Source organism: Macaca nemestrina, chromosome 8 (genome assembly GCF_043159975.1).
Source record: "Macaca nemestrina isolate mMacNem1 chromosome 8, mMacNem.hap1, whole genome shotgun sequence".
Classification (NCBI taxonomy): Eukaryota; Metazoa; Chordata; class Mammalia; order Primates; family Cercopithecidae; genus Macaca; species Macaca nemestrina.
This window is the reverse complement of record NC_092132.1, coordinates 9,576,240-9,603,947: the sequence shown is the minus strand read 5'-3', so window position 1 is coordinate 9,603,947 and position 27,708 is coordinate 9,576,240. Positions and strand designations below refer to the sequence as shown.

General features: G+C 47.0%; 1 long non-coding RNA gene across 1 annotated transcript; it reads left to right on the top strand.

Moving 5' to 3' along the window:
- The first annotated feature begins 12,523 nt into the window (after positions 1–12,523).
- Positions 12,524–25,506, top strand: LOC105488251 (uncharacterized). The gene is made up of 4 exons (XR_011606712.1): positions 12,524–12,637; positions 17,758–17,887; positions 19,546–19,673; positions 23,482–25,506. It is a non-coding gene; the product is annotated as an uncharacterized lncRNA (long non-coding RNA).
- Positions 25,507–27,708: the final 2,202 nt, after the last annotated feature.

Sequence of the window (27,708 nt, the reverse complement as noted above, 5' to 3'; positions counted from 1 at the left end):
TGGGGTGTCTCCGCTCAGCCTCTGCTCCATTTTCCTGAGATCCAGGGTACTGGGTCAGCTTAGCCCTAGGATGTGTAGATGCTCAGATCAGTGAAAGCACCAATTTCCCAGAAGGTGATGTACCACTTCAGATTAGGCCTGGGAGTGCAACTATTCTGGATGGCCCAGATACTGTTTCCCTACAATGCAGGGTTTTTCCAAGGCACTATTTCCTCAGGAGGCAGTGTGCAGTTTCATCTCAGGGCACTTAGGGACAGGGCACAGCTACAGTTGAGAGAGGTAGATGGAGCTGTTTTGCCACAACACCATTTACCCAAGAAGATCTAGCTTAAGGGGGTGATGGTGGGATAAGTGAAGCGATTCCACCTCTACTTGGCCCCATGAGGAAGCGTGTAGCAATTGCTTACAGCTTGGCTTGGGGATGGGTGGCCACTGGGTGGGGGTAGTTTGATGGCAGTTGAGTCTCAGAGATGAAGGGGTACCATAGCTACTCACCCCTAGAGTAAGACACCCTCCAGCAGTTCTTCTAGTTCCTAGATGGTGTTGCACAGTAGCAGATTAAACCACATGAGAGGGTCACAGTGTCAGCTCCTTCCCTGAGGTACCACAGCTATGTGCCCTCCAGGCAGCTTCCTCATCTGGGCTTAGTGCCTGTGAGGACTGCAGGGGACCCCATGGGTGAGGTCTGAGATACCCAAGGTGTTGGTGGATGCTGCTGGGATCCTCTTGCCTATGTTTCACTGTAGGGAGCAGTTCCTCCTGGTTCCCAGCTGATCCTGGTTGAGGGATGAGGTGGTGTTGTCCTGGTGTTTCCTTCCATTCTCTGTGTGGCCGTCTTGACTTTCTGTGCTCACTAAAGTTTCTGTTACTCCTTTGACATACTCCAGTGCTCTCCTTTAGTTATTTTTGTTAAAATGTCATTGTTTATTCATTGTTCTGGTCGTCTTTGTGGAGGGATGAGCACTAGGGGCTTCTAGTCGGCACTCTTGCTGATGTCACTCTCCTCATTCATTCTACTCTCCTTGATTTTTAACCTTGTGTTTATATTTTTCCAGCTTGATGCCTGTATGCTACAGTCAGGATAATTTCTCTAGAATCTCTTTCATGAATTCTTACTTTATCTGTAGCCAGTCAGCTCTTTAGCCTACACATTAAGTTTTAAATTTCAATTTTTTATTTTTAGTTAGAGAAGTACTACTTTTTAGGTCTACTTGTTTATTTTTATCTTCTCCTATTCCTTATTCATGTAGTTTTCTCTTTTTTATGTCTTTAAACAGTAAATATACCATTTTGTATTCCATGTCATTATTTCCACTTCTGATTCCACATTCACAGTGTCTTGTTTCCTCAAGTGTTTTGAGATTTAAAAATATTGTAAACTCATTTTCCTTCGATATTTATCTGCAGGAATTCTTTGATTACTGGAATGAAGTTGTAGTCTTTTAGAAACAATTTGTATTTGCTTCATTTAAAAATAAATGTCAAACTTTGAGTCTATTATGGATTGAATATTTTTATCCCCTCCAAATTCCTATGTTGAAGTCCTAACCCTCAATGTGACTGTATTTGGAGATAGGTTCTGTAGGGAGATGGGTAAGGTTAAATGAGGTCATAAGGGTGGGGCTCTAATCTAATAGAATTTATTAATAGAGGAAGAGACACAAGAGCACTCTTTCTGCATATACAGAAGAAAGGCCACGTGAGGACACAGAGAGAAGGGGCCGTCTTCAAGCAAGGAAGAGAGACCCAACCAGAAAACAACCCTGCTGGAACCTTGCTTTTGAATTTCCAGCCTCTGGTACTGTGAGAAAATGAATTTTTATTGTTTAAACTGCTCAGTCTATGGTATTTTGCTGTGGCAGCCTGAGCAGACTACTACAGGGTCTTTTAAACAATACAAAGAGTAATAATTTTTTCTGTAAATATGCATGACAGCTTGCTAGTGGCTATGAATTCTCAGGGAGAAATTGTTTCTATCTACACAGTTTTGAGGTAGCGATGGGCAAATTTTCCTATTGCTTCTATGCAGGATATATTTTCTGTTTCTTCCCCCCTCTCTCCAGTTCACACTTATGAAGGAGATTCTAGTCCTTTGGGATTCCAACTTCTGTTGGAATCTCCTGTTGGACTTCGTACCACTGCCCAACTCCATTTTTATTCTCGCACATGGAATGTGGTCATTAACACGGAAGCTCAGATGCACCAGGGCCCAGCAGAAAGTCCTGGTGAAAGCGGACTTCCCACTGCTTATCTCTCTGGCTTCCTTTTCCACTTTGATTTTTGGCCTCTGAGAATTGTTCTAATTTTTTTCCAAGTTTGGTAATGCATTGAAAACATTACAAAACTGTTTCCCACATCTGTAGTTGTTGTCCAGTGAGAGGATAGTTTGGGGTATACAGTCTCCAACACTGCCAGAGGTAGAAGCTCACTTAGCTCAGGACCATGTCTAGTCAGTCTCTTCCTGGTGAGGCACTGGGGAGGGGAAGAACCTGCCTGTTCTGCGGGGATAGTGAATATGGTGGAAAGGTACATGGATGTCTCCTATGAACTACACTTCCTGGTATTCATTTCCTATCTGACAGTGACTCTGAGTTTGGCCATGTGGCTTGTTTTGGCTAATGGGACATTAGTAGCCACGACACAAGCAAACTCTTTAAAAGGTGTCCAGGTATTGGGGCTTTTCTTCTGGGAATCCAGTTGCCATGTTCTAAGAAAATCCAGGCTATGGGCTGTCAAGGGAAGCCATGTGGAGGAGTTTTAGAAGATGAGACACCACAGACAGTCGGGTTAACTGAAGCTCCTAGACAAGCTTGCAGCTGAATGCAGTGGCCTGGGTGAGCCACAGAGACCTGTAGTGCTACCCAGTAAACCCAGAAATAGAAACCCCCCCCAGGGCCAGATGTCATGAAACTCTGTGCCCCAAGCACGACAAAGCCCTGGGCCAGGCACAGAGGGAGATTCATGCAATGCATGTCTGTTTGGTTGTGGAGGAAGAATTATGAGAAATAGTGAACTGATGCTATTCTAAGGCACTAAGTTTTGGGGGAAGCATACGCAGCATAAATAAACCAATGAGGACTGACCTGTGTCTCCATTTTCCCCCAGGCTAGGGTCACACATGTAGGAGAGTTAAATCAGAGAGTCTGGTTGAAGAATTTCTGTCTTGGCTTCTTATTTCACATCCTCGTGTTTTATGTAAGCGTGAAGGCTCTGTCACACATTCTCTGGGGGATTTGGTGCAGCATCATCCTTCTTTGAGGCCTCATTTTCTTCCTCTCTGACATGAAGGGCTTGGGCCACTGATTCCTTGAGTTCCTCAGGTCCTTTGCAAATCTGTCCTTCAGTGTTCTATGTATACTGAACACTGGTTTGGCTCTGTCTTCCTGCTAGAACCTCAGGGAGAGAAGAACAGAAATACAAAGCACCACCTCTAGCCTTGTGAGTTTGGAATCCCAGTGGGGAACATGCCTTATAGGAACATCCGCTAGATTCACATGATGGCGTGGAATCCAGGAATGTCTTTCAGATTCTATTGCCTTTTCCTTTGGACTGGGCCAGCGGTTTGAGGTACGAGTCAGGCAACAGGTATCCACTGCTCTCCTCTATCTGCCTGGATATAAGCTAGATTCTTGTCTTTTAAGATACAAGGTCTCACTTTGTTGCTCAAGCTGGCCTTGAACTCCTGGGCTCATGTGATCCTTCTGCTCATCCTCCCGAGTAGCTGAGACTACAGGTATGCATCACTGTGCCCAGGCATACGTTAAATTCTGTAATAAGAAGCAAAGCGAGTGGGCAGGTCTCTCTGGGATGGTGCTGAGACGTGTGGTGTAAGATGAAGTTAACCCTTAAACAGCCAGGAAGTTTGCTCCAGACCACAGGGCCCTGTACATAGAAAAGATCTGGTAGTTTCAGGAACAGAAGGGAAGTCACTGTGGCTCTAGATTCAGGGAAATGGGGCTGGGGTAGGGTGAGGTCAGAATGGCAGGTGGGACTCCACGTCATGAAGGGTCTGATAAACCATGGGGAAGATTCAGGACTTTTCTTTTGATGGTGATGAAAAAGCAATAAGGAGTGACGTGGTTGGTTTTATGTCTTTGAAGATCACTAGTTGTTGCTGTTTAGAGACAAGCTTTTGGGAGGGAGGAGTTGGGGCTGGGATCAAGAGATTCAAAGGAAGCCAGGACAACCACAGATGAGGGGCCTCATCCAGGCCTCAAAATCAGGTCAAGTGTCCACCTCCACACCAGTCAACTTCAGGCAGGCAAATGGAACCTTAGCACGTGTTTCACCAAGGAGTTTAAAATGGGAATTAGGGTGTCTGTGGGTATGGGGGTGCTGGGGAAGCCAGGTCTGGAAGGGGATGTCAGAGAGGCAGCCTCGGGGACTGGACAAATTGGAGTTTGTGGGAAATGCAACAGGCTGAACCTATCCAGCCCCTAGACTGGGGTCATGGAGGGAGAGTGGGAGGGAGGGCCATGGACACGCTGCTGTTAGGCAGTGTTCCCCCTCTGGTCACCGCTGCCTCTGTGGCCTCACTGCCAAGTGCCTGATGCGGTCTCAGGTCATGACGGTCAGCAGGGCCAGTGGTCAGGAGATGAGCAAGGATGGCTGGTGCCCACCAGACAGCTCTGCACCTGCTCATACCGGAGAATGGCCTCTGCCTCCCTCCTACCTTCCACACTACACACAAGTTCTCCCTTCTTCAGCTCTATCTGAGAGCCACTCAGGAGGGACTTGGGGGGTGTAGACCTCTGCAGGCAGGAGCACAGTGCCAAGGTGACGGCACCCAGCCCAACCCCTGCTCCTCTAGCATGCTAGATTTATTTTCATTTGTTGAAACTGGCTTTCTTCCCACAGTGTGAATTTTGTCTGCTTTCAGCGTCTTCATTTAATATTCTGTGGACCCTTTACCTGAGACAGATGAAGTCTTGTTTCAGTTGAAAGTTCCTGGGGAAGAGCTCTGATGAGGCTGAATCTGGTCAGCTTCTCAGGCGCAGAAGAGGGGTGGGGAGGGTCTGAGGAAGTATGGCCCCCATGGTGACCCTGGAGAGGGACTGAGGGTGGGATGGGCAGTTTCCAGGGGAATTGGGTAGGGGTGTCCTGAGTAGATAATATCACAAATCTATTGCTATGTTTTGCATGTCTGTGCGTCTCCAATATTCATGTTGAAACTAAATGCCCAACGCAATAGTATTACGATGTGGAGCCTTTAGGCCCTGAGAGCTCAGCCCTTGTGGATGGGATTAGTGATCTTATAAAAGGGCTTGAAGGGTGAGTTCACCTCTTTCATCCCTTCTGCTCTGTGAGGACACAGAGTTCATCTCCTCCCAGGATGCGACAACAAGGTGCCAGCGTGGAAGCAGAGTCCAGGCTGTCACCACCGAACCTGCTGCTTCCTTGATATTGAACTTCCCGGCCTTCAGAACTGTGAAAAATAATTTTTATTGTTTGTGAAGTACCCAATCTGTGGTATTTTGTTTTAGCAGCACAAACAGACTAAGACATCAATGTATCACCACTGAGCCCAGGTTACTCAGGCTGGGGGGTGGGGTGAGAGGTGGTTTCCCTGAGAACGAGGGGGCAGAGAGACTCAATAGTGACTTGAGAGAGAGAGAGAGAGAGAGAACTGAAGGTCTGATTTGGAGAGGCCACACATGTTATCAGCCTAAGGAGCAAAGCCAAGAGCAGGCTTGGGAGAATGGATGTAAGTTGGGAGCTGAGTAAATGCTGGAGGGAGCTGGAGGTGAGTGTGGACACCAAGTGAGGGGCCCTCAATACATGCCTCTTCACAGCAGTCCAGGTGTTCTGACTCAGACGGTCACTGCTGCAGCAAGCCTGGAGGGAAGAGGTCAGTCAGTTGTCCCAGAGAAGCTGGGGAGTGCTTCCTGGAGGAGGCGAGATTCTTCTGTGTTCCTCAAGATTGTACTCAGTTGGGTCTGCTCTCCTTTCTCTCTTGACTCACTTCCCCCGTTTTTGGTCTTTATCTTCATAAGAGAAGAAGTTAGGACTGGGCGTGGTGGCTCACGCCCGTAATCCCAGCACTTTGGGAGGCCGAGGCGGGAGGGTCACTTGAGGTCAGGAGTACAAGACCAGCTTGGCTAACATGGTGAAACCCCATCTGTACTAAAAATACAAAAATTAGGTGGACGTGGTGGCGCATGCCTGTAGTCCCAGCTACTTGGGAGGCTGAGGCAGGAGAATCGCTTGAACCAGGGAGGCGGAAGTTGCAGTGAACTGAGATCACGCCACTTCACTCTAGCCTGGGCGACAAAGTGAGGCTCCATCTCCAAAAAAGAGAAGACATTAGAGGTGCAAAAATGGTACTCCCGGCCTGATGATAAGCCGCTTTCACTGAGCTCTCCCTTCCTGCAACACTGGTCAATTTATGTATGATTTAATGCTTCTACTATACTATGTATTTTTAAATTATTACTGAACTCTAACTGGCAAACAAAATTTGTATATATTCAAGGCATATAAAATATTTTTTGATATATGTATGCACTGTGAAGTGGTTATCATTGTCTAGCTAATTAACTTATCAATCACCTTATATAGTTACCCATTTCTTGGTGAGAACACTCAAAATCAACTCTCTTAGCAAATTTCAAGTATACCACACACGATTAACTCCAGTCAGCATGTTGTACATCAGATCTCTATAACCTACTCATCTTATAGCTGAAAGTTTTTACCCTTTAACCAAAATCCTTTATATTCTCCACCACTCATCCTTTGGCAACCTCTCTTTCTACTCTCTTCGTCTATGAGTTTGACTTCTTTAAATTCTCCATGAAAGTGAGATCATGCAGTACTTGTCTTTCTGAGTCTGGCTTATTTCACTTAGCGATAGTGTCCTCTAGAATCATCCACGTTTTCTCCAATGACCGATGGCATAATCTCCTTCTTTTTTAGGCTGAACAATATTCCATTATATATTTGCATCTATGAACATCTATCTATCTATCTATCTATCTATCTATCTATCTATCTATCTACCTGTCTATCTATCTATCTATCTATCTATCTATCTATCTACCTGTCTATCTATCTCCCAATTTCTTTATCCATTGATGGACCCTTAGGCTGCTGCTGTATCTTGGCTATTGAGAATCATGCTGCAATGACCAAAATATATAAGGAGTTCATATAACCCAATAACTAAAAAATAATCCAATTAAAAATGGACAAAAGACCTGATATTTGTATCATTAAATTTATTTTATAGGAGAGAAAACTACGTCTCAGAATAAATCAGAACTTTCCCCAGGCTCCCTGACTAGTTAAGTGTGGTGACAATTCACAAGCAGATCAGCCTGTGCTTGTATCTCCTCTCCGTGTTGCCACTGACCGGGGGTGGAGACCATGTCTATCTCTCTCTCTCTTTGTTGGGAGCAGAATTTTGCCTTTCCCTCTCGGGACTAGAAAAGCCTGCTGTCATTGCTACAGGTGTGATGTTGTTTCTTAGCCCATGTCAAGATCAATTAGCCCATCTCCATAGCTCCAGCTCTCTGAACACGTCAGCCATCCGGCAATTATGAAGTCTTTCAGCCCAGCAATTATTTCTTTGCTGGCATCTTGAATTTCTCCAGTTCCCCTGGTGACTTTGCTAGAGGTGACCCACGGTAATATTAAATTGCATGTCTCAGGAGGTCTGGGGAGGTGGACGGGGACATGGATGCTCAGTGAAGCTCTTTGAAGTGTCCTTCTGCCTGACACCCAGAGGGAAGGTCAGGCCAAGGTATTTCAGGGACCCTGGGTGGAAGGCAGCAGATCCGGATCTCACTCCCTCTTACTCTCTGCCTGTTAATCTCAGTGGACATTTCCTCACTCGTGAAATGGTGATGACAATAGCTCCGGAAGTTGGGTGGAGCTGAGGAGGTGACCGCCGCAGAGTGGCAGTACTAAGTTTGGAGCATTTCTCAAACTTCAGTGTGCACAGGGTCTCTGGGGATCTTATAAAAATGAGGATTCATTTGAAGCTATTAGATCTGGGACAGGGCCTAAGACTCTGCATTTCTAATATTCTCCAGTGACGCTGACGCCTGACAGGGGGACCACGCTCTGTGTAGTGAAGGTGGGAAGCACTGGGTGTATGGCAGGGATAAGGGTGATTGTTTGTCTAGACAATGAGATCCCAAACACAGAAGAAGTTTACTAACCGAAAACCAAAAGTACCAAGGAGTCCCACGGTGGTAGAGAGAGTAGAGAGAGAAGCATGGCGTCTCAGGCTCAATGCAGTGAGCACACAGGTACATGGGCTGGGGTGGGTGCCCACACTGCCTAAGCTTATACCCTGGTATGCATCCTAAGCACGTTCCAGGGGCTGTGGCAGGTGGTGCACAGTAGATGGAGAGGGAGATGCTTTAGTTCTGTTTCACCAAGACCAAACTGATCCTGTAGAGATTAGGTGCCCTGCCCAGAGTTACACTGTAACAAGGGATAGAGCTGGGACGGGAGCCCAGGCTGTCTTACTCCAAGCCCATGGCATCTCCTTATTGAAGGGCAGAGGGAATAGAAGTGGGTATATGTGACAGGAGGCTCTGGCACCCCTTGGGACACTGGGGGATGGGAGCCAGCAGTCTCCAAGTGCTGTCCCCATGGGGCACTCTCTTCTCCCCTTCTGTCCCGGAGACTCACTCGGTTTTCCTGCCTACTCAGAGGAGCCATTAATCTCATCTGTCCGTGGCACCCTCTGCCCCAATAGGCCCCCAGCTGCCAGGCACTGTGGCCTCCCAGCAGCCACAGGCTTGTCTCAGTGTAACCCTCCATATCGAATGCTTATAGTTTTATGTTGCCTTAGTGTCCGGTTTTAAATCGAAGCTTAACTTCCTATACCAGAAACAGGGCTCAGCCCCCTTGGCACATTTTCTAATGCTATCCCCTACCCGACTGGCTCCAGGTGATGGCCAGAAATAAAACTGAGAGGTCTGTCTTGCCTAGCAGGCGGGGCTCCTGGCTCTTCTGCCACTTCCTTTAAACTTTCAGACATTTGCCACCTCTCAGTCACAGTGTGACCTCCTGGAAATAGTGCCCGCTTGCTTTAAAGCCAACGTTAAAGCTCCCCATGAGAAACCTGCTGGGATAACACCATGGACCCAGTGAGGACGTTGACCCGTGGGTCACCCCCCTGCACCTGCCTGTGCCGTGCTGCTGACCTCCATGTGCGCGTGTGTGCATGAGTATGTGTGAGTGCATGAACGTGTGTGTGTGGCCTCTATGCATGCTGTGTACTTCCCAGGGTCTGTGAGTACTAAAAATGCTTACAATTTCACATTGTGGTTGTATCATTGAAGCTGTGCCCGCCATCTGACCCCTGATGGGGACTCACGCAGATAGATTCCTGCTGGCAGTCTTTTGTCTGGGCCTCTCAGCTGCTGGCGACAGTCGTTACCGGTTGATAATGAAACTCAAAGAGTTTCATTGAAAACACCCTCTTAGTCCCTCGCCCTGGAAGCAGATCAGAAATTAAACCCACAGGATCAGCTGTGGGACACAGTGAATGCCCTGATCACCCTCTGAGAGTCTCATTTCCCGTGGACCACATGACAATGTTCCAGCCAATGGGTGTGAACGGAAATATGCAGCTGACCTCTAGGCCACATCTTTTATTCGTTTATATTTATTTATGGATTTATTATTTTAGAGACAGGTTCTCACTCCGCTGCCCAGGCTGGAGTGCGGTAGTGTGATCATAGATCACTGCAGCCTGGAACTCCAGGGCTCAAGTGACCCTCCCACCTCAGCCTCCCAAGTTGCTGGGACTGTGGGCGCGTGCCACTGTGTTGGCTAATTTTTTAAATTTTTAGTAGAGAGAGGGTCTCACTATGTTGTGTATGCTAGTCTCAAACTCGTGGGCTCAAGCAATTCTCCTGCCTTGGCCTCCCAAAGTGCTGGGATCCTTACAGCTGTGAACCACTGTGCTCAGCCTCTGTGTGTTTTGAGAAGAAAATGGCTTGCCTCCCAAGACCTGATTTCCTCATTCCTCCAGCTGGAACTCAGATGTGGAACAGAGGAAGTGGTTTCAACTGTGCAGATGAGGTGAGTGCTTGAAAGAAGCAAAGCCAAAAGAGGGAAGGTCCTTGGTGCTGGACTTTCCTGTAGGGCCGAGCAAAGACCCGCCCTGGACCCACCCACCTCCAGGCTGTTACCAGCAAGAGAGAGAACTGGGTCTTGTTGGACTTTGATATTTTTGGGCCTCTCTTATAGCAGCTTAGCCTGTCCCTTCAGGGACTCATAATCAGTGGTTTCGAATCTTAACTCAGAACACCTTCTGAGTTATTTTAGTCATTGAAGTTTTCCTTTCCTCAGAGATTGCTTTTAACCTTCCTGCCCAAGTCAGTTTCCATAATGTGCTTTCTTATTTCCACATACCTCCCTGTCAAATCACTTATGGTTATAATTTTGCATTTATGGTTGTGTATCTATAGTCAACATCTAGCTTCCCTACTGGACCTTGAAGACAGAGTTTGTCTTTCTTGTTTTTGCTTACTCATATAAGCACCTAATCATGTATCTCAGTACCTAATACAATGATGCCATGACTTTTTAAAAGCATGGATGAATGAATGAATTAATAAATGAGTGAGAGAGGAAGGAAAGAAGAAAGAAAGGACAGAAGGAAGGAAGGAGGGAGGGAGGGAAGGAAGGAAGGAAGGAAGGAAGGAAGGAAGGAAGGAAGGAGGGAAGGAAGGAGGGAAGGGAAGGAGGGAGGGAGGGAGGGTCCCAGTGATCAAAGCTTTTGGAGATGTGAAACCTCAGTTTGGAGTTAGTGTGAGATACAGCTGGCATATAAGAAGATGGAAATCTTCTGTTGGTGTGCTCATCCCCCTGCCTCTGTTTCTCCTAGATCACCCCTACAAAAAAAGGGAGCTGCCTTTCTAGAGGTCTTGGGTCCGTGAGATCCAGAGAAAGAAAAAGGACTGGTCACAAAGGGAAGTTGCTGGTGCACTGTCTTGGAATCCTAACAATCAAAAGACACCTTATCGAGCATCTCAGAAACTCAGAATCAATCTTCAAGCTGCATTTTATGTGCCACCTTCTCCTGGCTCTCAGAGAGCCTTTCTGTCATCCCTCTGCACAGTGTACTTCTTCTTGTATCTTTTTATATTAGTAACTGCAAACTTACAGAAGGCTGGAAGTGTGGGACATGCTTCTGGAACTCTTTGAGAGTCTGCCCCTGACCTGCTGCCATCACCTGTGTGTCCTATAGCGTGTATTTCCTACAAACAAGGACATTCTCCTGAATACCCACACTGCATCCATCAAAATCAGCAGGCTGGCACTGATGCATGGCTACTTCCCATCCTCAGACTCACCCGAGTTTCCTCAATCATCCCGGGAACATCCTTTGTATACCAAAAATATAACCTATTGTTTCAGTTATCATGCCCCTTTAGAATCCTTCTTTTCCTGACTTGGAGGGCCTCAACTCTTTTGAAAATTTCAGGCCAGTCTTTTTGTAGAATACTTCTTACCCCAAACTCAGATTTTCTTGGTGTTTCTTCAAGGTCAGATCCAGGCTACCAGATCCTTGCCGATATCCTTTGGCAAGGATATTGCAAAAGCAACACGATGCTTGTGTTGTCCCATCCCTTGAATAAGAAAGAATGCCCCACCCCACTCCACTGTGAAACGTCTTTTCCTTTGCAAGTACTAAGTATTATTTGGGGAAGTTACATTCAAAATATGTTAATATTCCATTCTTCAAGATATGTTCAATATTATGTATTTATCAGTGTAAACTAGTGGTTTCCTATTTTATTCTATGAATTATAATCTATTACACTCATTCTGATGCTCTGGTTTCTCTGATTTGGCCAGTGGGGACCCCGTTAAGTTGGCTTCCATATCCTATGGATATGTTCCTATTATTCTTTTAACACTACTTTGATCTCTGGCACGGGATGTGCCACAGTCATTTTGTACATTCCCTTTCTTAGCCTTGGAAATAGGCATGGCTCAAGAAGCCCTGGTTCCTTTTAGAAGAGGGTGGTGTCTAGAGGCCACATCAGGGTGTGAGGTGTGCTCCTCACTAATGGAGTGTGGCTGCTTCCAGGCGCTGTCATTGGGCATTTGTGTCTATGTCTATTTCTGTATCTATCTGTATAGGCTGAAACCATGAGTTGACTGAGATGAGTGATTTCAATCCACCACAAGAGAGTGTGTTCTAGCTTTCACCCTTTCTGTATTGTAAGTCCTTCCCTGACAGTGAGAAATCTAGCTTCTCTCCCCCTTCATATATTCACCCATTCAATCAATCCTCCTGTTTATGTCAAATCTTCCATGTCTATTGCCACCACTTACTCCACACGGCTGCTCCCCTACTCCAGCTTAGGCTCTGAATTCCCCTTCCAGCTACCCCATGCATGGCTGCCCAACTCCCCCTGCCTGGGCTCCAACACTTCACACAGAAGGCACTCAATAAATTCCTGTTGTGTGAGTGAAGGAAGAACGTCACAGGTAAAGCACACAGGGAGGGAGGGAGGAAGCAAGTGGGTCAGTACTGCTGGAGCAGGAGCCTAGGACTAGCTGTGAAGCAGGGAAGATGGAGAGAGCTCAGAATTCCTTGGAGAAGAGGCTTTCTGAGTCCTTGGAATAGTAGGAAGATAAGAACCATCTTTTCACTGGAGAATAGGTGAGACCTGTGTTTTGGAAGCAGCTCTCTTGCCAACCAATGAAGGAAGAGCTATTGGGAAGGGAAGAGAAAACCGGAGGGCCACAGAGTGATTCGGAAAAGGGGCAGTGCGGGGTGTGTGTGTGTGTGTGTGTGTGTGTGTGTGTAGAGGGGCCTAGGGGTCCAATCAGATGCCACATCATCTGGTGACATTGCGACCTTCTGTTCCTGACTTTTAGTTCTATAGTTACTTCTGCAAATGGAAATGCAGTCTCTCTCAGATGTGATATTTTCGATGCTCTCATGTATAAATGCATAAAAAAGAGAGATGCTTTTCATACTTCATCTACTTTCTTGTCAGTCTCAGCTTCATTTTCAATTCCCTACTTCAGTGTCCTAATTTCCTTCTTGATGGATTGCTTGATTCCATCCTTGTCGGCTTACTGCTGAAGAAAAGCAGCGTGGGGTTGGGTTATCTCTCTCTCTCCCTCTTTTTTCTTCCTTTTCTTTAAATTCTAGGAGCAGCTGGGGAATGTAGTTAGTTGTACTGAAGGCGGGATCTAGTGACTGGATCCATTTTTAGACCCCACATGCTGTTCTGGCTGGTCTTGGGTGGGGCTCACCACTGGACCCCTAAAAACAGCTCTAGGATGGAAACTAATGGTTGCTGAGCATGCATAGAGACCAATATAGGACTATGTACTATGAACATTTTCTCACCTATGATAACCTGATGTGTGTTCTTTTTTGGTCCTTATTTACTTGGTTGTTTTCCATTTTTGCCTTGTCATCTAGGTTGCTTAGGGCTACAATATCATTCACTTACAGCATGCACTCTTCACTTTATAGAAGAGGAAACTGTCTTAGTCCATCTGTGTTGCTATAAAGGAATACCTGGGGCTAATACCTCAGGTTCTGCAGACTGTACAAGGAGTGTGGCCCTGGCATCTGTTCAGTATCCGGTGAAGGCCTCAGGCTCTTCCACTCATGGTGGAAGGTGAAGGGGAGCCAGTGTGTGCAAAGACTACGCAGCAAAAGAGGAAGCAAGAGGTGAACAGACGTAACGGGTTCGTTAACATCTAGCTCTGATGGGGGCTAATAGAGTGAGAACTCACTCCCCTCCCCTCCAGAAAGGGCATTAATCTATTCATGAAGGATCCACCTCCATGACTCAAACATTAGGCCCCCCACCTCCAACAGGATCAAATTTTAACATGAAGTTTTGGGGGACAAATGCCCAAATTACAGTGGAAATTAAGCTGTTAAGTGACTTCCCCAGAAACAGCTACTAAATCATAAGGTCTAGAAAGAGAGTCTCTCTATGGAATAATGGATCCCACATTTTAGAGTTATAAGAACAATTCTGGGTCCCAGAAATTTTGATGCAGTGTTTTGGGAGAGGGCTAGAGCATACCACTTTTTAACAAGCAACTCTGCCATTTATAAGCTTGTGTAATCGGGAAAATTACTAGGTTTCTTTGAGTCTCAGCTTTCTCATTTGTAAATTGGGAACACTATTCCTTACTCACTAGCTGTTCTCTCTGCTCAGAGTGCTCTCTTTCACCTTCCATGAGACCACCCAATTAATATGGCCTCCTGTGGCCCAGCACCTCCAATCCCCTGGCACTGCCTGACACTTTTCCCCATAGCATCTGTGACCTCATGTGCTCCAGATGCACAAATTTATCCTGCTGGTCACTCATTGTCTGCCTCCTTCCTCTAGGATGTTGGCTCTGTTGGGTAGTTATTTTCAGTGATGTGATCCAAGCGCCTGGGGGATGTCCAGACACACTAGATTGTTTTGAAGATTAAACTTAACATCATCTTTATGCTGTTAGCGCCATTCTTGCTGTGCAGCAAAAGCCTCTTGATAGACGCTGGTTATTATTAATTCCCCTCTCTGCTGGCTTTGTCCTGGAGCCTGCTTCCAGCACCCCTCACCCCACATCTATACATCTTCCCTCATACCAAAGCTCTCCCGAGGCACATTTCCAAGCCTGGCACCCACCTGTGCCGGGAACTGTCACTATTTTGGTTTTATACCCAAGGGTTGGCAGAGCAAGGCGTGCATTCTTCTTGGTGAGTGAGCAGAAGGGCTCTGCTGGATAAGTTTCAGAGAGAGAGAAGCAGCCGTGGCTGGTGGGGCTGCACCAAGTGTGCACCCTATTTCCTGGGCTGATGGAAGCCCACACCAGAGGCCCTATCCCTGCTCAGCTACTCTCCTATTTCTGCAGGGCCAAGGGTGAGGCAAGGAACAGGAGAACAGGGAACAGGGTCTATCTCTAAGAGCTGCCCTGGGGCTGGGAAACTGTGGGGTGGGTGAGTTGCTGAGACTGAAGACCAAGCAGGATGGTCTCAGGGTACCCAGATTTGAGATTGTCATGGACTGAATATTTCCTCCAAATTTATATGCTGAAACCCTAATCCCCCTGTAATAGTATTTGGAGATGGGTCTTTGGAAGGTAATTAGGTTGTGAGGGCAGAGCCCCCATGATGGGATTAGTGACCTTAGAAGAAGAGACAGGACAGAGCTTGCTTTTTCTCCCTGCTCTCCATCATGTGAGGACACAGCAAGAAGACAGCCTTCTGCAAACCAGGAGGAGAGCCCTCACCAGAACCTGACCATGCTGGTACCCTGCTCTCAAACTTCACAGCTTCCAGAAATATGAGAAATAAACTTCTGTTGTTCAATTCACCCAGTCTATGGCGATTGGTTATGACAGCCTGAGCTAACAAAGACAGGAACCCTGGGGCTGAGGGCCACATTCAGCTTCTCCTCTCAGCCAGCTTCTAGCTGGGTTCCTGAGTGGGCTGGATGCTTCTCCCACACATACAAGGGCAACCATTAGCTTCTGGACACCCTGGCTGTGGGACAGATGAAGGAGGAAATGGTGTTGCATTCTTCAAACCATACCACAACCCTAGACGAGGTGATATACCCAGCATCTTCACAGGATTCCTTTGAAGCACCCACTTCACTGGTAATTACAGCTTAGTATCTGTCTTCCTTGCTAAATCATGAACTTCCCAAAGGCAGGACTGAGTCCCTTGTTCACTGTGCATCCTCAGCACTCAACTCAATGTCTTGACAATAAATATGTGTTAAATTAATCAATAGTTAACAAAATGTTAAAATGGAACTCTTTCTGTCCCCAAATTCTAGAATCAAAAAGATGATTAGCATCTCTAAGTTCCAGAGAGAGAGATGATAGATCAAATGTGTGAGGCTTACCTAAATGTATGAGGTCACCTAAACTGCTTTTACCACCTGTGCTATAATAGTTCTATTTAGTCCCTCAGTGGATTGGATGATGCTCCCCTACATCAGTGAGGGCAGATTGTCTTTACTCAGTCTACTGATTCAAATGCTAATCTCTTCCAGAAACGTCCTCACAGACATACCCAGAAATAATGTTTTACCGGTTATCCAAGGATGTATCAAAGCATCCTTCAGCCCAGTTGAGTTGACACATACACTTAACCATCCCAAGGGGATTTGAGGCAGAAGCGTTTTCATACTTTTCCTGGAAATCGCAGAAGTAGAGAACTGCTGGGGTGCAACATAAGACCTGGGTTCAAATCTGCTCACTCTCCATCTAGCTGTGCAAGCAAGAACAAGTCACTTCTCTGAGCACACTGCTCATCATCAGGAAGATGGGAATAACAAGAGCTTGTCTTTCAGTGTTGTTTCAAAATTTAGAGTAGAGAGTTGTAAAAAGTGCTCTGTACAGAGTAGGCATTCAATAAAGGATAGTGGCAATAATAACAATAATAAGACTGTTATTGTTATTCCCTGTTCTGAGAAAACCACCTTGAATTTAATAGATGTTCAATGAATTTTTCTGGCTGAGTTCATTTTCTTTTGATACTCAAAAATAGGAATGCCCTGACTGCAGACAAAAAGGCTCACTCAATTAACTCCATGTTTTGAAGTGTCAATAAGGGCAGAAAAAAGACATTTTTTTTTGCTTCTTGTTTTTATGATCTCATCATCTGCTACAGTTTTTAGATGGGAAAATGTGATTGTCAATTAAGAATCTGAAAAAGTGTTCTCTTTATTAAAAGACACACACACAAAACATAACCACCATATTTCACACTGAATCAGAGCTGCTGCTGGCTAGCTGAAATTTACTGCCTCATGTCCCAGCAAAGAGAATTTGCAACTGGATTAATGCCCCTTTCTCTGGTAGTGAATCAATTTTGTACATATGGCCATATTTTCACCCAAGTGATAGGCAGCAATAGCTGCTATTTTGTAGTCACCGTAGGAAAACACAGGGATACCTCCCAAGAAAGGCACTTTGAGCATCCTCCATGAATAATGTAGCATCATGACATTTTCTGGGGAGAGGCATTTTAGAAAGCCCAGCCTGGTCATTTCAAAGATGGGAAAACTGAGGTGAGGCCTCAGCAAAGCACACATTCTCCTCTCCATCGGGCTGGGTTTCTCACCGTGGCCTCTGAGAGTGGCCTCAGAAATCTCTTCAAATAGTCCATCCAGAGAGTCTTCTAGGGCCACTTTCCTCGCTGCCTCCCACATTCTGGGAATGCCGGGTTTCTTCCTTTCTGGTCTCAGGCACCCCTTCCTCTGCCTGGCTGCGTCGTGACTTGTCCTGGGGTTCTTCTCATGCCCCTCAGCAGAGGAGTTGTATTAGTCTGTTCTCACACTGCTGATAAAGACATGCCGAAGACTGGGTAATTTAAAAGAAAAAGAAGTTTAATGGCCTCACAGTTCCACATGGCTGAGGAAGCCTCACAATCATGGCAGAAGGTGAAGGAGGAGCAAAGTCATGTCTTACATGGTGGCAGGCAAGAGAGCGTGTGCAGGAGAACTGCCCTTTATAAAACCATCAGATCTCATGAGACTTATTCACTATCACGAGAATGGCATGGGAAAAACCTGTTCCCATGACTCAATTACCTCCCCCTCCCACAACATGTGAGGATTTGGGGAGCTACAATCCAAGATGAGATTTCATGGGGCACAGCCAAATCTTATCAGGAGAGTTCTAGGTTAGTCCCCTGTTGTGTGCTCCTCTCAGCCAGAAAGTCTTCATGGTATTTACACATGTGTCTTTAATCAATGAATGTTTAGCACTGGGCTTCCCTCCTAAGCATCTTCCCTGTGTATATTCCAGGTTCCATGAGGGCCAGCCCCCTGGGTCCCCTGCACTGAGCCCTGAGCATCTTTGTGGAAGGAATGAATTCACAATAGCAGGATGCCTGCAAGGTCCAGATGTGGAGACATGTGGCAGCATCTGGGGGGTGGTAAGAAACTCCCTATGTTTGGAATGAAGGTTCTGGGCAAGTAGAGGGAGATGAGATTGGTGAGGTTGGTGGGTGGGCTGGGAGGACACACCATGTCTTACCAGATCACGCACAGGTGTCTGGGCCCTCTGCCTCGATGCTGGAAGACATGGCCTGGTTGGGGTGTGAGTTAGAACCGTGCTCTCCAAACTCTATTGTGCAGAGGAATCATCTGGGGATAGTGTGAAAATGCACATGGAGACTCCCTAGGTCTGAGTGGCAACTGAGGGTCTATATTTCCCACAAGCTCCCGGGTGAGGCCAGTGCTGCTGGCTTTAGAACCATCATTTCCATCAGTTAGTGGAGGGATGACCTGGAGGCCGAGGAGGAGGGAGGCTGAGACTCCAGTCTGGAGGCAGTCAGAGTGGTCCAGGGTCATGCAGAGGCAGAGCAGCAGGGGTAGAAGGAGGGGCATTCCGTGTAACTCAACCACCATCCGTCATCATGAGGGTTCGGGTATCTGATGCTTGGATTTTCTTAAAAATTTAGTGTCTAGTGGCATGTACCTCGCCTGTCAGTGCTTATGGTTGCTTATTTCAAAACTGAAAGAACTCTATTAAAAAAGCAATGGAGTGTAAGGCCATGCTGCTCTCTGTACCCTGGTACCTTGTGCTGGGCAAAAGACTAGAGTCCTCTCCGGTTCCTGATGAGATTCAGGTCCTCCAGTTGTGTGGGGCTGGAGCCTTGGCCTTGAACCTAGCTCCTCTGTTTGGAACCTAAGCCTGCTAGACCCCTCTCTACTATGCCTGAATACTGTCTTCCTGCCCAGATAAGCTGGGCCAGCCAGCTTCATGCAGCTGCCACATGGTCCTGTTGTTCCTCAGCCTGCAGCTCAGAGCCTCCTGTGTCAGAGGAGTCAGGGGAGGCCACAGGGGATTGGTTAATAATTTGGATTTATTCTAAGTGCAAGAGAAAGCTTTTGGTTTTTTAAAAAATTTATTTGACTGTGATCAGTCCAGATGCACAGACCCTCTTAGGCACTGGACTAATGTACTGGTCATCTTTCACCTCCAAGGACAGCCCTCTTGCAGAGACCACCCCTGTCCTGCCCCTGCCTGGTGCACTTCTTCTTTCCTTCTGGGATACTAGTCATCTTGGGCCAAGCCTACCAGAGTCATGATAATCCCTGACAAGAGCCACTTTGGCAGAAACCACCTGGGACAGAGTCCACTGGTCACCCGCCCATGTCTGTTTTCCTCTTCTTCGCTAACAACAAAACAATACAACTCCCATTTTGTTAGCGGGAGCAATGACCTGCTAAGAGAGTCCACCTCCCAGCCGCCCTGCTCTTGGGCTTGGCTCTGTGGCTGGGTTCAGTGGATGTGATATGAGGGGAAGTTGTGGGATGTACTTCCCGAAGTGCTTCTGCGAAGGGGTCTTATTCACTTGGGAATCTCCTTTTGCCCTTTGTCAATTCTCCCTCCTGCTACCTGGAATGAAAACGTGGAGGCTGCAACCCCAGCACCTATGTTGTGGGGAGCATATATGTTATTCATGACCCGCTGCCGAGAGCAGTGTGTCCTTGCTTGTTGGCAGTTCCAACTTCTCATGTGGGTCTCTTACATTCTATCCGGCACCTAGGACTTTTCAATGAGTGCACCTCATTTCTCTCTCCACAGTATCCTTGGCTGGTTCCAAGTACACAGGAGAAGCTCTGGTACTCTCTAGTCCCTGCTCCTGCTCTGCTGTGAGACCACAGACCCCACCTCTGCCACCTGCTGGGATGGGCAGAAAGAGCAGACCCCAGGTGGGCTGGGCACTGTGCTCTATTAATAATATATTAGTAATATTCCTGGTTATATTACACGGTATATTTTGGACTAGTCCATCATAAAACAAGTCCTGGAGAAAAGCGTATTTGTTGCATTCTTTACTGTTGAAAAAGCTGTCTCAGAGAGATTCTCCAACTCACCATTTGTTCCCTCACTGGATAATCATTTGTGGCTCTCTGGCTATGAGCAGGAACTTTATCTATGAACTAGATAGATAATATCTTTAATATTACGAGTTGGCTTTCTAGGAAAAGAGATAAACATTTGATAAGTTGACAAACACGGACAAAACCAGAAATTAGGGTGACTTGGACAATTAAAATAGGCTGATGGGGCAGAGAATGACCGAGTGACGGAGGAAGGAAGGTAAGAGACATTTAGATTGAGTGACAGAAAGGGACTGGGCACCAGTCTTTTAAATCTCAGTGAGACGAACTTTCTGGTGAGGAGAAACAGCCAGGACAAGGGTCCTCATGCAGGAACTGGCCTGGATGTTTGGGGAATTGAGGGTGGGTGAGTGGAGCCACATACGACAAAAAAGGAGGCAGGAGAGGCCACGGGGCCTTGGCAGGCTTTGGTTAAGAATTTGAAGTTTATACCAAGTGCAAAAGGAAGGTTTGGATTTTTTTTTTAAATTATTTGAAAATAATTTTAGATTTACAGAAAAGTTGCAAAGACAGCACAGAGAGTTCCTGTCTACCCTTCACCAGCTTCCTCTCATGTTAACATCTTACATAACCATGGCCCATTTATCAATGCTAAAAATTAACACTGATGCAACACTCTTAACTAAGCTACAGACTTTATTCAGATTTCAGTGGCTTGTTCACTGATGTCCCTTTTCTGTCCCAGAATCCTATCCAGGATCCTATGCTGCATTTAGTCATCCCGGCTCCTGAGGCTCCTCCGATCTGTGACATCTCCTGGGTCTGTCCTTGTTTTTCATGACCTGATGCTTTTGAAGAGTAGCAGTCAGTATCTTGCAGCATGTTCCTCAGTTTAGATTTGTCTACAGTTTTCTCGTGATTAGACTGAGGCTGTGGGTTTTGGGGAAGAAGATGGAGTGCCCTTCTTATCACATTGTATCGTATCGGAGAGTAAGTGGTTGCAAGAAGGCCTATCCCTGGTGGCGTGAACCTTGTTGCCTTCAATAGGGTGGTGACTGCCAGGATTCCTCACTGGCAAGCTGCCGTTTTTCCATCTGTATCAGTTTCTAGGGCTGCTGTAACAAATCACCACAAACTAGATAGCTTAAAACAACAGAAATTCATCCCCACAGAGGATGGAAGCCAGAAGTCTGAAATCAAGGTGTCTGTAGAACCATGCTACTTCTGGAGGCTCCAGGGAGGATCCATCCTCACCCTTTCCAGCTTCTACTGGTTGCCACAGCCCCTGGGGACCCCTTACTCCAGTCTCTGCCTCTGTCTTCACATAGCCTTCTCCTTGCATGACTCTGCAAGTCTGGTCTCTGAGTCTTATAAGAACACCAGTCAGCTTGGGTCTGCGGCCCACCCTCATCTTAACCAATCACATCTGCATAACCCCAGTTTCCAAATAAGGCCACATTCACAGGTACGGGGATTAGGACTTCAACATACCGCTATAGGGCACAGGATTCCACCCATAACACCTCCTTCGATTTACATTTGGCAATGATCACTTCTGCTGCTTTATGCAGAATGCTCTGTTGTGGGTAAGGGCAGAGCAGGGAGGCCAATTAAAAGGTCGTCACTGCCACTGAGGCAAGAAAAGGGACACTGGGGGTCTAGACGAGGGTGGGGGCAAAGGCCCTAGAGGGAAGGGTCTGTATTCAGAACACATTTTGGAGGCGGAGCCCAAAGGACCTCCTGGTGAGTGGCTGTGTGTGTGGGATATTGAGGGAAAGAGAAGAATCAATGACTCTCCAATGTTTGACTGGAGCCAACAGTAAGGTGCCACTTAGTGTGACAAAGGAGACACATGGAGGGACAGGCTGGCAGTGCTATGTCTGATCATGTTAGGACATCCAAGGAGGAAGGTTAAGGTGCCACATCTTCCAGCCCCAGAGGAGTTGAAGGCTGCAAAAGAAGAGTTAATCTCTCCTTTTTCCAGTCAAGGTTCTCTGGAATGAGATGGGTCTGTAGGGGAGACATGAGAGGGCCCCTCAAGTCTGATTCACTTTAAAGGTTAACAACCCATTTCCGGAGGGGGGGATAAAAGGCAAATCCTTTCTGATCACCTAAAATGAAAGATCTTAATCTAATTAACCCCTCCTGGCAGCTGTGGTTACATATGCCCGCCTCGTCAGCAATCACACGGTCCAACCTAAAGAGTTTTCTGTTCTCTTTTCAGAAAGCGAAGGTTCCTCGGGCATCATGAGTTCTGGGTGTGGGGCTGCGGCTGTTTCTGTTGAGTGCTCGGGGTGCCTTAATGGCCCAGCATTGATTAGAGCTATCGACCTCTTGGTTTCAAGTAACTGACAAGGTTTCCAATGGATCCAGATAATTAAGACTTCTCAAGTGGCAACTAATAATTTGCATTTGCAGTGCGGCCAGCCTTAGGAGCTCGGGGAACCCACACACGTGAGAAATGAAAGAAAAAGCTCATCCTGGTGGTCATCTGATCCTTCCTAATGGAGTCTTAGAAAAATCATTTCGCCCTCCTGACTTATCTTGCCGAACTTATTAAGTGACCTAGGGGAGCTCTTTTCATTTATGGAAAGCACTTGGGACCAGCTCACAGCATTAAGGAATATGGGGTGGTTCTCAAGTCTATCCCCTGCTTCTCATCCCTCTGTCACTCACTAGGACACCCCCACAGGGTCTATTCTAAGAGGTCTTTGTGCTTCCAGCCCCTCCCTCCTCGAATCCCTCTTTCACATTGTCACCAGTAAGATCTTCCTAAGCCCAAGTTTGGACCACTGTCCTTCTGCTTTCACACCTCCATTGTATCCAGAACTAAAGTCCAAATTCCTGTGTAAGATGGGTCCCAATTCTTTGCACCCCCCCCACTTCCTCCCTCCACACCCTTGCCTAGATCTAAGAGGATATGGTGGGTATAGATCCTTAAACATGGAATTCAGGCTTACCCATGTGAATTTCTTAGCCCACTGCAATATCAGTGGGTGAGCTGTGAATGGAGTCCTGAGGTGTGCTTGAGTGGCTGGGGTCACACTCTGGAGGTCTGGTGATCTGTTGATAAGAAGAGCATGCCAGCAGCAGCTGCTGGGCCAAGGACAATAAGAAACATGTGGAACTGACTGGGACCCCCGCTGCAGCCTGGAGCCCAGCCACACCACGCCTGGTGTAGATCAGCGAAGCCAGGACCAGCCCACACAACTGCGGAATGTGAGAACTGGTGCTTACTGTCACAAGCAACTGAGTTTGGGGGTGGCTTGTTATGCAGCACTGTTAAGGCCATAGCTGACAGACACTTCCCACATCGTATGATGGTTAATTACGTATGAATATCCCCCCTCAAGACTGAGATGTTAAAGGCAAAGACCCTGCTCCTCCTCATCCCAGATACAGCTCAGAGCTGTAATACAACAGGAGCTCAGAAATTGTTTGGAGAAACTAAAATAACTGCACAAGAAGCAAACCCAAAAAAAGGAGAAAAAGTCTTTTGGGGGGAATGGATGCAAACCCCAAAAAAGGAGAAAAAGTCTTTTGGGGGGAATGGATTGTTTATAACACATGTGTAACAATAACAACAGTATTTATGGAGCATTAGCTGTGTGCCAGGCTGTGTTCTAACACTGTTAAATCCATTTCCTCATTTACTGTTATTATCTTTGTTTTTCAGGTGAGGGAGCTGAGGCTTCACTGAGGTTGAGGAGTTTGCCCCAAGCACATGGACACTGAGGGCAGGAGCGATGCTTTTCAGCTCATCTGTGTATCATTTCCTTTTATCACATGGAGTGAGAGTCGGTCTGCCCAACTCTGTAAGGATGGCAAGTGAGGCCTGAGGCTAAGGAACCTCACCAGTCGGAACAAGACACCAGGATTTGAACCAGTTTCTGTTTGCCCCCAAAGCCAAACGCTGAGATGGGGCAATGCAAGAGTTCTCCTGGGGAAAAATGAGGCTGGGATGAGGCCAAGGAGAGAAGGTGCTGAGTGTAGGGACAGTGAGCCTGGGGACTGTGTTGGGAACAGAGATGCAGGGAGGCGGAGCTCAGATAGGGCTGGGTAGGGGAGACTCTGGTAGGCAGTTGGATTTCATTCCGTCCTCTCTGGGTAGAAAAGGCTCTGGCTCCAAATCCGTGGAGCACAGGAGTCCAACATAACTGTCAGCTCATTTTCTCCTGGAATCCGTCTGAACGGACTCCATCCTGGAGCTCTGGCTCCTGGGTGGACTTGATTTCCTGGCCTTTCATCACTGCTCCTGTGGCCAGCTGACGTTTACTGTCGCTGGTGAGCCAGGCTTCTGGGCTCTGTCTTGTTCCTCGTGTGGGCCCTGGGCCAGGCACACTTCTGTCTGTAATAGCAGACAGTTACTGAGCACATGGTAAGCACGTTCCCCTCGTGCACTCATGTTGGCCTCACAATGGCCTAGAAACTAAAAACTGTTACCATTCCCACTTTACAGAGAAGGAAACTGAGTCACAGATGTTAGTAGTTGCCAAGTTTACACAGTTAGCAGGTGGTAGAGCAAGGATTTGGCCCCAGGCAGTCTGACCACTGAGACTGGGCTCTCAGCCACCAAGCCAAGCTGGCCGCATGAATACAGGGGTTCTCTCTGGCCTCTCCTGATCTCTTCTTCCTTGCTCACCCCTCACTTCCCCTGCGCTACCCAGCTACCTATATATTTCATTTTTGTGGATTCGAAAAAAGGTGCCCTTCATGTTGGACAGATGTAGCCCCCCATCAGGGTGCAAACCTTGGTGAATGGCAAGTGGGCTGACCTCAGTGCTCTCTGCACCCTTATTCGGGGCACCCCTCAACCTCCTCCACTATGAGCAGCTGGCGACACCCCGGTTTGGTGCTGCAAGCCTGGCTGTCCTCCAGGTTCCACCCAGATGGCTGTTCTGGCATCTGTCGTTGCCCCACCAGGTGGGGATGGTTGGCAGGGAGGATGCAGACGCTTGTCCCCAATCCCAGCCAGCCGGGCTGCTGCACAAGGGGTAGTGAGATTGGCAACAGCTGCAGGGAGGTGAGTGGGGGCGATGTTTTGATTTTTCTTATGTTGGAGTCAGAAAAAATTAAATTTAACTCCTGACCAGCCCCTCTACTGGCCTGTGCAGCACCTTTTTGAGAATAAGAAAATGCTGCCCATTCCTCAAACCTTTCACTGCCAACTGCAGAGAAAGTGTCCCAAACCGTAATAATGACAAATGTAAATGGCACCCCTAGACTGTGCCGTGCACAACGTGAACAACTTGTATGTGTTCACGTTGTGCACTGTGTATGGTGGCCCTGATCCTGACAGGGCACAGTGTTCTTGAACTTCATTATCTCCACCCATAAAGAGTGGTTTTATAGTCCTTATAGAAATCGGTTAATACGTGTTAACTGATACTATATTATTATTGTTGCTGTTGTCAGATTTCAGTACTGATAGAAATGATTGTGATATTGATGAAGACACTAGGCATTTATAGAGGATTTATGCTCTTCCAATGAGGTTTCAAATCTATTTTCTAATTGTCTGGTATAGTCACGTAGCGGTCTATATATCCATTTTACAGGTCAGGAAACTAACTGATGTATTATTCAGTGGCTTGGACAGAACAAGACAATCAGGAAAATCAAAAGCGGCATTCCAACTCCCCCAATTCTCACTCAGCTTCTCACCATGGTCCTCTGCCCTTCTGGAGCAGTGGGGTGTGTGTGTGTGGTATCTTTGTTCAGTGTGTCTTTGTTCAAAGTGTACCGTTGTTGGAAAGTTTTATTAAGTTGCCTTCTGTCATTGTTCCAGATTTATTGCTTTAATTTGTTTTGGCTTTTTATACACAGGAGCTGCATTTTCCTTTGTTCTACCCCGGTTTGAACCTGCCTGTAGGGTATAAAAATATATTTTTATATTTCAGCCTCTACAGTTTTCTTCTCTAGTGACCAATGTTAAGCAAGAAAATGATTTACTTTGGACTTGAGGGTCAGCAAACTGTTAAGTCATTTGTACCAGTAGCACTCATATATTTATGGAGAAAAACATGTACACATGTGCCAGGACCATCAAAGGCCACTGGAGTCCTGTGGGATGAGCCAAGATTTTCAGGGGAATTGTGGTCTCTCTTTCTCTCTCTCTCTGTCATTTCACAATATATCATCTACCCTGAGGATACCCTCCCACAGCAATGCCCACTCCACAAGGTGGTCTCTGGGACCTCCACAGAGCCCCCCGGGCTTGTCCACCCATCCCAGCCATATGGGCTCTTGATGGGTCTCCTGTGGACTGGCCATGCAGAGGTGATGTCTGAACCTGTGTCCTTTCTCCCACAGCTTCATGGAGGCTGCCCACTGGCGGACTCCATTGTCTCTGGAAAAGTTAAAATGATGCCTTGAGATGGTGTGTCACTCAAAGCTTTTATGACATACATACATAATAAGATTATGTGAAGAGCCACTGGGGGAAGGAAGAAAGGATGAAAAGATGTTGGAAGGAAGGAAAGAAAGAGAGAAGCAGGGAGGAAGAAAAGAAAGAAAGGAAAGGAAGAAAGGAAAGAAGAGATAGAAGGAAAGAAGAAAAGAAGGAAGGAAAGAAGGAAAAAAGGAAACGAGGGAGGGAGGGATGAAAAGCAAGACTAGGGTTTGAGACTTTGAGAGACAAAACTCATGAATTCCTGTTCTTTCCTTCATTTAACTCGTCTTTTTTTTTGAGATGGAGTTTCACTCATTGCCCAGGCTGGAGTATAGTGGCATGAACTCAGCTCACCACAGCCTCTGCCTCCCAGATTCAAGTGATTCTCCTGCCTCAGCCTCTCAAGTAGCTGGGATTACAGGCAAGTGCCACCAAGCCTGGCTAATTTTGTATTTTTAGTAGAAACGGGGTTTCTCCATGTTGGTCAGGCTGGTCTCAAACTCCCAACTTCGGGTGATCCACCCACCTCGGCCTCCCAAAGTGCTGGGATTACAAGCGTGAGCCACCGCGCCCTGCCTCATTTAACTCTTCTATGCAGGTATGCAAACTTGTATTTTCCTCCCTCTCTCTTCCAGACGATAGTCACCAGCATCCCCTGTAACTCACATTCCCTGATGCCTCTCTCCTTGTCAGACACCCTCTCCCCCGCCACCCACCACTGGCAGGGCATGTCTGGCTCCCAAGTATCATTTTTGACCCCTCACTTGCTTACTCCCATTTTCAATCTATCAACAAATCTTGTTATTTTCATGCATAAGACACCCTTCTTTGTGTCAATGTGGCCTGGCTCTTCTGATTGTTGTGGATTGAACCTGACCCGAATTCAGTCATCTGTGGTCTTACAAAAGGGAAAGCAGTGTCCTAGAGCTCTGGCCAACAGACCCATCCTATCCTAGAGGACATCAGGTCCCAGAGGGAGTGTCCGTGTCAGTGGAATGGGAGGAAGAGACAGAGATGGAGCTGAGATGGGAGCCGATGGGGTTACTGGACACTGCACTTCTTGCCTCACCTTGGAGAGAACAAAACACATATACCTGGGCTGCCCTCCCCGAAGAGGAATCTCAAGTAAGTTCCCCTCGGCCTCAGGCTGTGTGAGCCAGGCTGAAAGCAGCACACCTGGAGGTGCACTGACTGGAGGTGCTCCCTCCCAAAGGTGTACTGACTTTGGATGGTCCCACCTAAAGGTGCATGACCGGAGGTGCTCCCGCCTCTAGGTGCACTGACTGGAGGTGCTCCCTCCCAAAGGTGTACTGGCTTTGGATGGTCCCACCTGAAGGTGCATGACTGGAGGTGCTCCCGCCTCTAGGTGCACTGGCGGAAGGTGCTCCCTCTTGAAGGTCCGTGGATTTTAGATGCTCTCACCAGAAAGTGCATGGGCTCAAGATGCTCCCACCTGAAAGATGAATGGGAGGGACATCTGTTCTCACTCTCAGACAGAGGTTACAAAAGTTT